The sequence below is a fragment of the Eublepharis macularius genome, chromosome 5 (assembly GCF_028583425.1).
Source record: "Eublepharis macularius isolate TG4126 chromosome 5, MPM_Emac_v1.0, whole genome shotgun sequence".
NCBI lineage: Eukaryota > Metazoa > Chordata > Lepidosauria > Squamata > Eublepharidae > Eublepharis > Eublepharis macularius.
Window position 1 is genome coordinate 33,688,802 of NC_072794.1, and position 12,270 is coordinate 33,701,071.

Below are 12,270 nucleotides of genomic sequence, written 5' to 3' on the forward strand. Positions count from 1 at the left end.
TGGTTTTATGTTTGGGTTTTTAAAAAGCACAGATAAATGAGAAAGTTTGAGTAATCAAATGTTTAAGTGATAACTATCTTCCTCCAATTGTTAATTCTTTGCTGCTCAAAGATATACTTAGATTTCCTTTGCTGTTTCAATTGGAAACCAGTTCCAAGAGCCAAGACTTTGGTTTATTTTTCTCTGCTTGCGTATTTCATTAGTAATATTGAACTTCCTTTCCAGTTTTATAAAAGAAAATATTTGGGTGGGAGGAGTGATTACATAATGGAAACCTCTTTAAATCCAGTTTCATTCTATCCTGTCTCCTACTCAGATACTTCCAATTCAAGATTTAATCGCTATGTATTTCCAGATGATATAATTTTCACTATAATAATAACAACTAAATATAACTTTGGGAGGAGGAACATTGTGCATGATAATAGAAAGCACAAAAGTATGGCAATGCCATTTAAGTGTCCATCAAAACTTTTGGCACCTGTAGAGGAAGTATATTCCTTTCCTCCTTTTAAGAAAACACTTAAAAGGTTTTGGTGTGGAGTCAGTTTGCCGCAGTGAAGGTATACTGGCAGGGAGAGCTGTGGTTATCAAGGGCTTATACTACATAGGAATTGTATACCTCACTGCGGCAAACTGACTCCACACCAAAAGGAGATGTTTACATTTACAAGCAAAGGAATGTTTTGATTGCCTTCACACTAATTGCATTCTGTCCCCTTGTGATATATGTCCCGTTCTTTCCCCTCCCCTCCTCTTCTGTATTTGACCAGTTCGGATCAGGCATCTGATGAAGAGAACTTGATTCTCGAAAGCTTATGCTACAATAAAATAAAATTGGTTAGTCTTAAAGGTGCTACTGGACTCTTTTTGATTTTGCTACTACAGACTAACACGGCTAACTCCTCTGGATCTACTAAGAATTTATTTTGCTTTATATTTGTCCATTGATTTCTTTTTTTATTCCATATTATTTCCTGAGTCGGCTGGGACTGCTTCTTGATGTCCATTTTAGGAATTAGTAGAAAGTGCGACTGCACAAAGAGAGAGCTACTTTGGGGGTCTGTAAAATCACTCCCGTTTGTTCAATCTGCTTGTAATTTAGAGATTCTTTAGATTAGAGAGATTTGGTGTGTGATTTGGTGCCATTAAACGCAAAAAGAGCTGCTCTAAAAAGAACAGATATGAAAATCATGAATGGGAAAAAACTAAAAAAATTCAAGTCTGACCCAGCAGCACCTCACCAGAAAGCTAACCAATCACGATAAACATTTCACTCAACAGCCCCAGATTTTTTTAAAAATGAAAATTTTCAAAATGCACACCCCTATTCTAAAGTATGGTTTTGCATGCTATATCAATATTTTGTTCCCTGGCAATGCCCTCATACAGTGTCCAACTAGTGAGATGCCTGGGCAGTGCAAAAGTGATAAAAACAGCATTTGCTGAGTTAAGTTAGGAGATGAGTGATTGTCTGTGAGCTGAATCTTGGGTTTACAAATGAATCATAGGTAAAATAAACCATAGTGTCTCATTCTTGAACGGAACTGTGCATACGTTGTTCTCAGAAGACTGGGTCTCTTTGTGTCAGGTGTTCAGCCCCCAAAGCAGAGATGTGTTCAGCTCCAATACAATTGTATTTTGTTCATTTCATTTATTTCCTTCCTTTCAGAGATTACACATATTGCCTCCAGGCCAGGGAGGCCTTTAGGATTAGGATTGTCCACTCCAGGTTGGGAAATTCCTGGAGATTTGGGGATGGAGCCCAGGAAGGCAGAGTTTGGAGAGGAAAGGGAGTTCGTCAAAGCTGTGATGCCATAAAGTCCAGCATCTGAAGCTGCCATTTTCTGCAGGGTAACTGATCTTTGAAGTCCAGAGATCAGGATAACTCTTGCTCCCACCTGGAGGTTAACAACCCTACTTAGGGTGGCTCATAAGTTAACTATAACATGAGACAGTATTTAAAACAAAAGATTTATGATTAACAATAAGAGTAAGCCTAAACAGATTATACTACCCCCATTTTTTAAATCGAACACATCTTTCCTGAAAGCTGGAGAGAAATAACCATGATAACTCTTGGAAAGCCATCCTTAGAAGGAAAGTCTTTCTCTAGCTTTATGAAGTCAGCAGAGATTTAAGCAGGCCTCTTCAGGGACAACATTAGAGTCAAAAACATCATTGCTGGAACAATCTGAATTGTAGAGGGCTCCAAATGTAGAAAAAGGCATAGGTAGAAAAGGCCCTCACTGTAGTTTTTTGCACATGAAATGGGGTGCAGCACTTAGGCCTAAACAAGTTTGTTATTTGTGAGTATGTATGGAGGGCTGACACTGTTTGTGCGAAAGCTGCATAGGAACTTCTCAGGCTAATGAATGTTTCCTATTGCTTGTCCTGGAGTCATTCATATGGTGAATGTTCAATCAGTTGTCTAAAATTGTTGCTTGTCTGGTGTCATCACAAACCTTCATGTGGACCTTTTAAGTAAAACATCAGCCATCATAAGACTAATAAGGGAATATGAATTTTCAGAAATTTATTAATATGATATTCCTTATTTTATTCTGGTTTTCTTATGCAACTTTAAAACGTACAGTACTTCTCATGGTTTTGCAACCAGAATTATTTGGATCCCCTATACCAGTGGTTCCGAATCCCAACATGTTGCCTGTGGGTGCTGTCACACCTGCTAATGTGTTTCCTGACACCCACCTTCTTCTTTGTCAAAGGAAAGAGCCAATCTCAGCTTTCTTTGGAGTGTCGGGTGCTTCAGAAGAGCCCAAAGAGCACCCATTTGGAAATAGCTGTATCTGTCATGGGAGGAAGCGCCCAGTATTTCATAATCAATCTCCCCCATGGCAGCCATTGTTGTGGTCTCCATTACCTGTCCTCAACATTCCAAAAGTACCCACAGGTTCCCACTATAAACACACTATAAACTCAGAGCATCTAGTGAAATACGCAGTTGCTTAAATTTGTGCTCAGATTCCATCTGAGCTCACTTGTGGGCTTTGGCAAATCCTTGCGTTTTCAGCTCTGTTTCTTCCTGTGTAAAAGAGGGATGGTGGTAACATACAGAATCATGGGATGTTATGAGGGAAGATAGAGACATCATGAGACCTTGGTTAAACTTGTTGTGGTTTGTGTGATTATTCATCCACAGGCCATTCCACTAACTTTGGTTAGTTAGGGTATATCAAACCTAGATCTGAAACCACTCACCAGTCCCATATGTTTAAAGGTTCTTTTGTTTAAACGTTGGTTCATTAACCACAGTTAATCTTAACTGTGGTTTTGTATGACATCATGGCTTAATCTGGCTTCTTTCCCAGAGCTGCCCTCGCTTTATCTCAGGGCCAGCTAGATCTCTGCAGAGTAGGTAGGGCAAAGAAGAAAGGAAATAAAATGAGTGAAACCAGGATTTAATTGATTGTCAACTGAATTCTGAGTTTAATATCTAAGTTTGAAATAGAAAGTCCACTCTTGTTACTTGGAAATTGTCCTTCTTCTAACAAATAGGGTTGCCAACAAACAGGTGGATACTGTGGATCTTTTGGAATTGCAACTGCTTTCCAGACTATAGAGATCAGTTCCTCTGGAGGAAATAGCTGCTTCAGAAGGAGGGCCCTAAGGCATTATACCTTACTGAGATCCTGCCCCTCTCCAAACCCTGCCCTCCTCAGATTACACCTCCCACTTTGGATACAAATGAAATCCCACTGAAGTAACTAGGAAAGCATCCATTGATGTTAATGGAAGTAGAATGTTTGCTATATCAGAGAAACCAACCAGCCTTTCTCTCTTACCTGCCTTCTGCTTAACACTTAATCCTTTTAAACTTTAAAAAAAAGAAGTCTATCATAATTATTTGAGGCCAAAAAGATTTCAGTTGTCTCTTTTATATACGTAAAAATTTTGTTTTAATGTTGAAACATTTAATGTTTTGACAGTCGCCTAGGGGACTCTGAATTGGAAGGAAAGGTGGCATAGAAATGTTTTAAATAAATAAAATAAATATTGCTCAAGTCCTGCAAGAGACAAGGGTCAAATCCACATTACTCATTCTAAGTCGCATGTTCCCCACATTCCCCATTCAATCCCGAGTGCCGGTCACATTGGTCGAATCCACATTCACCCATTACCCGCAAGTTTATCGGATATCTTCCATTTGCCTCCAATCTGCGATTTTTTCCTCTTCGTTCACATTCCTGCTTCCAATCCGTCTTTCTCGCGCGTCCCTCCGGTCACACGGCCACTCGAAAACCACTTTTTTGGGCGGGAACTTTTTTTCCTGCCCATTTTTTAAAAAATTTTTTTGAGCACACTTTTCCGTTATTTTGATCTTGCATTATAAACTTCATTGCATGAGGTAATGGTCAAATCCACATTACTCATTCTAAGTCGCATGTTCCCTGCATTCCCCACGCAATCCCGGGTGCCGGTCACATTACCTCATTAAACAGACGCATTTCATTCGCATTTCTCCCGAATATATGGTCACAGGCTTTCAACGGGAGTTTCACGGTGGCCATGAACGGGCCAATGCGCAATTTACGTGGTTTTTTAAAAAACCATCCCCCTTCCTGTCTCTCCAGCCGTTCCGAGAGTTCCTATTGGCTGATTCAACTTGCAAGTGCTCCGTAGTCTGCAAAAGACTGTTTTTGACTTCATAGCATTGGATTTATTGATTATGCTGTTTCTGAATCAAATCTGGTAGTTTGAAAAATCATTTTGGGGTGAATCCATCCTCAGAACGGACTCGCAAAACTTCCTTTTTAACTGGTTTTTATTTTTTTTATTTTATATTACTGTAATATCGAAATTATGAAATATCGAAATAATGACACTCCAAGGAAGTGAAACTTCAGTAAAATTCAGGCACTGAACTGTCCTGCATAGGAAATGCCTACGAAAGCTTCCCACATGCTTCCAAATTTCCAAAAAAGAAACGGGAGAGAGCCATCAGTGCTGTCAGTGGGGGAAAGAGAGGCATCATTATCTTCAATGATGTTTCTTTATAAGGCAAGATCGAAATAACGGAAAAGTGCGCTCAAAATTTTTTTTAAAAAAATGGGCGGGAAAAAAAGTTCCTGCCCAAAAAAGCGGTTTTCGAGCGGCCGTGTGACTGGAGGGATGCGCGAGAAAGACAGATTGGAAGCAGGAATGTGAACGAAGAGGAAAAAATCGCGGATTGGAGGCAAATGGAAGATATCCGATAAACATGCGGGTAATGGGTGAATGTGGATTCGACCCTGATGGCTTACACTTTTTGTGGCAGTAAATAGCAAAACAGTCGGATGTTTCTTGGATTTTTTATTTACATATATGTCATTTATATTCTGTATGGGCTGTAGAACAGAATGGATAAACACGTATAGGTCAATATGCCTTTATTGGTTTAAACAAATGGAGATGGTGAGTTAATGAACAAGTTAATGTAAGCAGTGAAGGAAGGGGAGATCTGTTGTGCTACATCCACAAGGACTCAAAGTGTTTTCTTTTTTTTATTAATAATTTTTCTTGGATGGGTCAATACAATCAAATTAAAATATGTACAATTCATATGTACAATTTAATTTCCCACAGCTATATTTCCCCACCCCTCCCCTCCCCCTTTTCCATGTTGACTTCCAACAGCACTCCAACCCCCCATTATTATTATCACATCATTTCTATACTATAGTTGTTCTTGTCTCGTTATTGGTAAAGATCTTAACTATATCTTATCTTAATATCTTTAAAACCCTTCAAAAGACCATAATTGTCCCTTAACATCCCATCTCTTTTCCATATTTTTTTTTGTTTTTTCCAATCTTCCAAAAACCTTTTCGGATCTTGATCTTCCAAATTTCTTGTTAACTTGTCCATTTCAGCCATGTACAACAATTTCCTTGTCCATTCTTCAATTTCAGGTATTCCTTCTTTCTTCCAGTATTGAGCATATAACATTCTTGCTGCTGTTATCATATAATATAACAATGTCTTATCATTTCTATTAACATCTTCTAAATGCAAAGGTAATAACATTTCTGGGTTTTTAACAACATTATACTGGAGTATCAAAGACATCTCAACACAATTTTAGTCCAAAAGTCTCTAGCCTTTCGGCAAGTCCACCACATATGAAATAGAGAGCCCTCATGCTCCTTACATTTCCAACACTTATTGGATAGCTGTTTATTGGCTATGGCTAATTTTTTCGGTGTTAAATACCATCTATATATCATTTTATAGCCATTCTCTCTTATACTAGTACATGTTGATATTTTTAACGTGTTTTTCCACAATTGTTCCCACGCTTCCATCATTATTTCATTATTACAATTTATTGTCCACTTTACCATCTGTACCTTGACTGTTTCATCTTCTGTGAACCACTTCAATAACAATTTATACATTTTTGAAATTGCTTTAGTATTAACTCCTAACAAAAGTTCTTCAAATTCTGAGTTTTTAATTCTAAAATCTGTTTTCCTTTAGTCTGAGTCAAATAAATCTTTTATCTGTCTGTATTGTAACCAACCATACTTAAAAGGCAACTCCTCATTTGGTTTAAGCTTCAGCTCCTTATCTGCTACTTCTATTAAGTCCTTGAGGGTAAGCCATTCTTTTCCCTTATACTCTAGATTTGGGTTGATCACCTCAACTGGTATAATCCACAGTGGTTTCTTCTGATCTATATATTTTTTGTACTTTAGCCAAGTCAACAATAAATTCCTTCTCAAATAGTGGTGCTGGAACATTGCATCCATTTTATACTTATCGTACCACATATATGCATGCCATCCAAAAAGCTTATTATAGCCTTCCAAGGTTAACAAATTATGATTGGTTAAAGACACCCATTCTTTTAACAAGACTAGGCATATCGCTTCATGGTAAAGTCGAAGATCAGGTAACTGCATTTCACCTCTTTCCTTCGCATCACAAAGTACTTTAATCTTTACTCTGGGTTTCTTTCCTGCCCACACAAATTCCGATATTTTCTTCTGTCATTTTTCCAATTGCTTTTTGTCTTTAATGATTGGAATTGTTTGCATTAAGAACATAATTCTAGGCAGTACATTCATTTTAACTGTGGCAATCCGACCAAACCACAATAAGTTTAATTTATTCCATTTTATCATGTCTCTTTCAATTTGTAACCAGAGCTTTTCATAATTATTCTTAAATAAATCAATGTTTTTAGCTGTCAGCTCTATTCCCAAATATTTACAGCGCAATCCTATGGCCGGCCCCAACGCCGACGCGGCTGCACTGGTGGTGTGGCGGCGCCGCCGGGCCGGATCCTGTGCCAGCAAAGTGTGGCCGCAGCGGCGCCCGCAGCGGCGCAGAGATGCAATTTTGGAGAACCAGAAAGTGTTGTGGGCGGGTTTGATCCACGGCCGCCGCCAGGCGCAGCCAAAGGGCGCTGTTCCTGACAAGCGTCAGGGGGAGGAGCCAGGAAAGGCGCAGCCTATGGGCAGCACGCGATCCCGGCCAGGCCCCAGAGCAGCAGGCAAACCGCGCCCATGCTGGCAGACTGCCTCGGCTCGTGTGTCGGGCGGGGCTCGCAGTCGGGAAGGAGAGGGGTGGGCATAGTCTGAGAAGCCTTTCCCCCGTTTGCCCAATGTAGCACCAAGTCCCTGGCGGCCGCGTCCAGAGAGGTTGGCATGGGACTGGCAGGCGCCCTGCCATGAGGAATCCAGGGCAGCAGCCAGTCTCTGGCAGCAGGGGACAGCCCCCAAGTGGTGCCGAAGGGGAGGGCTGGCCTGAGGCCGCCACCAAGAGGCAGACACAGCGGGCCTGCCCCCTCGTCCCCATCCCAAGGCAAAGAACACAGACACCCATTGCACAGAAATCAGCCTTTATTATTATATCATCCCACCTCCCCCAGCAGACGTGAGGAAGGGGAGGCGTGTAGGAGAGCCGTCTGTGCAGCAAAACACCCCACCCCACCCCCAAGGCGGCAGCGGCGGTCACCGGCGAGGCTGGCGGCCGGACCCCCTTGGCCGTCCACGGGCCCGGCCTCTCGCACGCAACTGGGCCCGAGGGAGGGGTGCCTCTGGGGCGGGTGGAGCTGCTGCAGCGGGTGGGGCCGGAGGGTCGAGGATGGCGACGAGCCGCCCGAGCAGGGCTTCGGCACGGACTTGAGAGGCACACCCCACCCCTCCCAACAACCATGGCCTGTTGGCGTGGGAGGCTGGCAACTGCTCCACGGGATTGGATGCGAGGCAGGACGCCCTGGGGTGGAAGGTGTTGGAATGACCAATGGGGCTGCTGCAGATGCCCGAGGGGCTGGACCCACTCTGGGAGGCGGCCGCTCATGGGACTGTGTTGCTGGGGCTGCGGCTGCGATGGGGGCGACCCTCCCCAGGCGCGCGAGACCTCCTGCCCGGGATATGGCATCCACCTGCCACCACCCTGGATTCTCCATTGGTGGGGGCTAGGGTTCCAGCGAGCGGACCGTTTGCCCTGCCATCTCCCGCCCCCTTGAAGCTGCAGCTCGCACCACCCTCTCCCTGGCTTATCGTGTGCCAGCTACTCTCCCCACTGGGGATCCCCGCTCACATGCCCCGCCCCAACCCTCTACCTGGCCATAGATACAGGGGGGTTAGCCGTGTTAGCCTGTGGTAGCGAATTCAAAAAGGGTCCCGTAGCACCTTTACAACTATCCAATTTTATTGTGGCACAGGCTTCTGAGAATCAAGTTCTCTTCGGCAGATGGGTGGTACAGACACTGGTCAAATACAGAGGAGGAGGGGGGGAGGAGGGAGGGAGGGGGCGGGGAGGCAAGACGGGGTGTGTCGGATACATTTGTGGCAATGTGCAGGTGGGGAGATGTGACGGGAGTGTTGGGGGAGGGGCGGAGGACGAAGTCAGACTCGCAGACACAGAAAACAGTTGTTGTACATCTCGTTTTATTGCACTGGAAAGAGCGGGCTTGCGTTTAGGCTGGCGAGGGAGCTGGAGCATTCCACACAGCCCTCCTTCCCGCTTGGAGGGGCGGGGCTGGGATGCAGGCCGCGGCGCGACGGTGCTTCCTGGGCTGCAGCCAACCGTCCGTCAGAGATGTTTGGGGAGGGCGGGGCGCGGGGGAGCAGCCATGCCCTGGATGTGCCTGTGGGGGAAAAAGACACGTGTGGGCTTTGCCTCATTCCACTGGCAAGGCAAGCCCCACACTCCGCCATCCGGGGGGGGGGTTGCACATGGTCGAGGGCAGCAGCTGATGCATGACGGTCTGGTGAGGATGCACTCGGCCTTGGCAAGCCTTTACCGTTAAGGGAGAGAATGAGCTGGTCACAACAAACACCTGGCCACATGTGGTTTTCGAGGCGCCTGCCTCTGAGGCAGCCAGGGGCGGCCATGGTTGCCCCCCACCCCTGCTGGGCCTCACCCAAAGCGGCAAGTGAGCGGGTGGGTTCAGGTGAATGGGCGGTTTGCGCTAATCTGCGGAATGCCCCCCCCCACCTCCTCCTTACCTGTCAGCGCTCCGTCGGTCATCACCAGGTGGGAGCGCCAGAGTCAGGGCACCTGCAAGGAAACGGGAGAGCATGCGGTTAATTTGCAAAGTGTCATTCCCTTCTGCCACGGAAGGGTTAGTTTGTTTGTGCTTAGTTAGAAGCAACTAGCATGCATCAGTTAGCTGTGGAGTCATTCTTTCTATCACGGTAGAAAGAGAGTTAGGCAGACATTTGCACCTCTTCCCCTTTATGCGAAGTTCCCCCAGTTTTTCGCAAAGTCCCCGGAGTGCATTCTGCGCCTGCCAATGTGAATGCCCTCAGCCAGTTTCGGTTTTCAAAGGGGCAATGCCACTCAGCAGACGGGCAGAGCCTCCGGCCGAGTGCTCACTTACCTGGGGGTTTGGGTGGCGCTGGCCGGATGTTTTGTAGGGCGCGGTCGCAGGTGATTGGGTGCAGAGAGGGGGGCTCGTCCACGCCGGGCGCGCATGCTGATTGGTCCCCGGGATAGTTCTCATCCTATGCTCCTTCGGGCCATAGGGGCGGGGCGAGGCGCTCAGAGAGGGGGCTGATTTTTCGCCGTTCCATGGACGCCTATGGGCTACGCCTTCTTTTTCCGTGGCGTAGCTTTTTTGCGCCGCTGTGGGCGTTCCCGCTTCTGGAGGAGCTTAGGGAGCGGACTAACTCTGACCCCGCCTTGCTCCCCGCCCCCCCCTGCGTCGGCGTAGGGCTCTACGCCACTTCTGCGCCGCCGCCCGGGCGCCTGTGGCTTGCACCGGTGCTGGCCCGCCGGCGGGCCAGCGCCACGTCCCAGCGCGGGCGGAAGGCCACTTACGCGGGCGTACGGGCTAGATGCGCCCTCGCAAGCCTTAGTTCGGTTCCTGTTCACTTTCCGTGCCCTTATTAGGATTGGGCTGCCCGTCTTGTGTACCACTTCACAGTTTGTAAGTTCACACAATTCCTGTTGCTTCTTCTTGGTCATGTTCTTAGTTATTATTTTTGATTTCTTTTTATTTATAAAAAATCCTGCTAAGTCTCCAAATTCTTTAATTTTATCCAGTAATCTTGGCAAGGTTTGTATTGGGTCTTCTACTATAAACATCACATCATCTGCAAAAGCTCTTAACTTATAAGAAGATCCCTTTATTTTTATCTCTTTTATGTTGTCATCTTCTCTAATCTGCTTTAGTAATATTTCTAAGACCATAACAAAGAGCAAAGGTGATAGTGGACATCCTTGTCTTGTACCTTTCCTTATTTCAAACTTCTCTGTCAGGTTGTCATTGACACAGATTGTCGCTCTTTGTTCTTTATATATTGTTCTCACTGCTTCTATAAATTCTTTACCTAAATCCATCTTTTCCATTAATGCAAACATAAAAAGTCCCAGTTCAAATTGTCAAAGGCCTTCTCTGCATCTGCAAAGAAAAAGCCAACTTCTTTGTCTGGTCATTTATCAAAATATTCAATAGCATTTATAAGCACTCTCAAGTTGTCTTTTAATTGTCTGTTTGGTAGGAATCCAGCCTGATCCTCTCCTATAAAATCCATTAGCCATATCTTTAGCCTGTTTGCTAATATTCTTGCCATTATTTTATAGTCATTGTTTATCAGTGAAATTGGTCTGTAGTTTTTCACATCTGACAAGTCTTGTAATTCTTTCGGGATCAGAGCAATGCTCGCTTCATTCCATGTGTTTGGAAGTCCTTTTCCTTGAAGTATATCATTCATTATATTTTTTAGTATCCCATCCGGTCCTGGTGCTTTTCCAATCTTTGTTGCTTCTATTGCTTGTATAATTTCTTCCTCTGTTATTGGAGCATTTAGTCTCTGCTTCATATTTTCTGATATCTTTGGTAAATCTGTTTTTTGCATATATTGATCTATTTCTTGCAAGTCTACTGCCTTCTTTTGAAATAGTTTCGCATAATATTTGTAAAAGGCATGTTTGATTGTTGATCTTTCAATTCTTTTCCTTCTTCTATTATCTTGTTAATAATTTTCTTCCCTTTTTCTTCTTCAGTTGCCAGGCTAGGTACTTTCCTGGTTTGTTTGCTCCTTCAAATGACTTCTGTTTTAATACCTTTAATTTCCATTCTAGTTCCTTGTTACTGATGGCTCTTATTTGTTCCTGCAGTATTTTGATCTCTTGTCTTATTGATTTTTCCCAGGTTTTTTCTTTAGTTCCTGTTCTTTTTTATACAATTTCTCCTGTATTTCATGCCATTTCTCTTGCTTTCTTTTCTTGTCCTTGTTATTTAGTGAAATTAAATTTCCTCTTATTACTGCCTTATATGTATCCCATACCATCTGGATTGAAACTTCATTGTTATTATTTATTTGAAAAAATTGCTTTGTCTCCTCTCTCAAATACTTCAAATTTTCTTGATTTTGTAATAGATCTTCGTTTATTCTCCATCTTACTTTTCTCCAACCCATTATAGCTTTCCATAGTATTGGATTGTGGTCTGAACTCACCCTTGGCAAAATTTCCACTTTTTTTGTCCATAGAGCTAGTTCTTTTGATGTCCAAATCATGTCTATTCTTGAAAATGATGAATGCCTCGCGAAGTAGTATGTAAAATCTTTGCCTTTAGGATTTTCTTTTCTCCACACATCCTCAAGTTGTTCGTGCTGGACTAATTCAAAAAATATTTTTGGTAACTTTCCGGATTTCTTGTTACCTCCCTTTATATTTGTAAGTCCACGACACCATTGAAGTCTCCAGCCATTGTCATCTGGTCATATGAGTCTTGATCCAATTTGTCCATTATTTCTCTGAAAAACTGGTCTTTTGCACCATTGGGTGCATAAAGACCTATTATCAATG

At 43.8% G+C, this 12,270-nt stretch overlaps 1 long non-coding RNA gene across 1 annotated transcript; it reads right to left on the bottom strand.

Moving 5' to 3' along the window:
- Window positions 1–8,895: 8,895 nt before the first annotated feature.
- Window positions 8,896–10,310, bottom strand: LOC129331438 (uncharacterized). The gene is made up of 3 exons (XR_008597129.1): window positions 9,836–10,310; window positions 9,462–9,513; window positions 8,896–9,100 (listed from the first exon to the last, which is right to left on the bottom strand). It is a non-coding gene; the product is annotated as an uncharacterized LOC129331438 (long non-coding RNA).
- Between the last annotated feature and the right edge of the window lie 1,960 nt (window positions 10,311–12,270).